General features: G+C 46.2%; 1 protein-coding gene across 1 annotated transcript in view; it reads right to left on the reverse strand.

Moving 5' to 3' along the window:
• The window catches only part of herc1 (HECT and RLD domain containing E3 ubiquitin protein ligase family member 1), a gene marked incomplete at its 3' end in the record, with an annotated part of 85,705 nt that extends 84,190 nt beyond the window's left edge, over positions 1-1,515 (reverse strand). Inside the window, 1 exon segment of the mRNA XM_014030651.1 lies at positions 1,268-1,515.
• Positions 1,516-2,165: the final 650 nt, after the last annotated feature.

Genomic DNA, 2,165 nt, shown 5'->3' on the forward strand with positions numbered 1-2,165 from the left:
ATATTGGGATATATCGTATCGTGACCCCTCTGTTATGATATGTATCGTATCACCAAATTCTTGCCAATACACAGCCCTACTATTATGCATCGAACATGATATAAACATAGGAATGTCTTCTTCAACAAATTACTCATAAAAAGACAAAAATAAAATGGGGTAAATGGTGTCTGTCGGTTGTATAGTTTAGGACTTATGTTGATTTTATATTCTCTTTTTAGCATTTGTGGAAATCCAGGTCGGGAACCAACTAATTGAAAAAAATAATCGGTGATTAGTCGACTATAAAAAATAATCGATTGTGGCAGCCCTAGCTCTGGATGACTCTCAGCTACCACCATGACACATTTCAGGTCAACAGCTGTAAAACTGTAGGGTTAGAGACTTACTTGTTTGTTTGTTTGTTTGTTTGTTTGTTTTTGATAGGGTTGTTTGGCTGTGGCGGCCATCTTAAAGAGCATCATCCAGTGGTTTATGAGCTAAACCTGAGTTTAACAGAGCCTGACATCAGATCTGGGATTTACTGAACCTGAACATTTTAGAGTTGTTATTTAAAGAAAGATCTCAGACAGTTATGTAATAACTGACAGTTAGTGCAGCTCTAGTTGTAATAACATATATTTATTATGAGTAATAATCAGTTTTATCACTCATAGGCACATCTAAAGCCTGTTTTATGACTCAGGTCCTGCAGATCATTACAGTCTCCCTCGTGTCTCTTATCTAAAGTTAATATACAACAGTTATCATCCAGAACCAGAGGCAGGTCCTGCAGCACACACCGGCTCGGTTCTGGTTAAGCAGCGGCAGGTACCGACCCGTGACCCGGTTGAACTGGCGGCTCCAGCAGCAGTAGCAGCTAGCAGTGGCACAAATCTGACAGCTTCACAGGAGCCCGGCTGACATTACAGACATGACACGGTTCTGCTGGGTCAGCACACTTCTTCACTCCGGTTACGAACCCTCACATCAGATGTTCGCTCAAACTAACGGAACATAACAATGACGAACCGGAACCGACCATGCTAACGTTAAGCTAGCTTCTCCGGAAAGCAAAGTTGAAGCACCGAACACAGCCGTGACACTTCATCTGCAGGAACAATGACACCGTTTAGAATACGGTACCGGCATGCAGGTCGGTCCAAAAGTGTCCAGTCTTATGACAGCCGAGCCTTTTGGGTCGGAACCAGCCCGAATATCCGCTGCATCATAGMGCTGAGCAGGTTAGCATCTGAGCTAGCTGCACGGATAAATGTAGCTCACTCACCGTTAGCATGAAGGCCTCCTCCTCTTCCTCTTTGCGCTTACACAACAAACCAGCGGGACGTCATTTCACACACACACTCTCACACACACAGACACACACACTCACTCTCTCACACACACACAGACACACACACTCACTCTCTCACACACACACTGCTGCAGCAGCTTTGATAAGGTAGATTCTGACAGAGGCATGCCTCCGCCCGTCTCTCCTCCGATACATTGACTGTCTGTCTGTCTGACTGTCTGTCTGACTGTCTGTCTGACTGTCTGACTGTCTGTCTGACTGTCTGACTGTCTGTCTGTCTGACTGTCTGTCTGACTGTCTGACTGTCTGTCTGTCTGTCTGTCTGACTGTCTGACTGACTGTCTGACTGTCTGTCTGTCTGTCTGTCTGACTGTCTGACTGACTGTCTGACTGTCTGACTGACTGTCTGACTGTCTGTCTCACTGTCTGACTGTCTGTCTGTCTGACTGTCTGACTGTCTGACTGACTGTCTGTCTGTCTGTCTGTCTGTCTGTCTGACTGACTGTCTGACTGTCTGTCTGTCTGACTGACTGTCTGACTGTCTGTCTGACTGTCTGACTGTCTGTCTGTCTGTCTGTCTGACTGTCTGTCTGTCTGTCTGTCTGACTGTCTGACTGACTGTCTGACTGTCTGTCTGTCTGTCTGTCTGACTGTCTGACTGACTGTCTGACTGTCTGACTGACTGTCTGACTGTCTGTCTCACTGTCTGACTGTCTGTCTGTCTGACTGTCTGAGTGTCTGACTGTCTGACTGAGTGTCTGACTGAGTGTCTGACTGAGTGTCTGAGTGTCTGACTGAGTGTCTGACTGAGTGTCTGAGTGACTGACTGAGTGTCTGACTGTCTGACTGAGTGTCTGACTGAGTGTCTGAC

This window comes from Austrofundulus limnaeus, unplaced genomic scaffold, assembly GCF_001266775.1.
Source record: "Austrofundulus limnaeus strain Quisiro unplaced genomic scaffold, Austrofundulus_limnaeus-1.0 Scaffold1097, whole genome shotgun sequence".
NCBI classification, from domain to species: domain Eukaryota; kingdom Metazoa; phylum Chordata; class Actinopteri; order Cyprinodontiformes; family Rivulidae; genus Austrofundulus; species Austrofundulus limnaeus.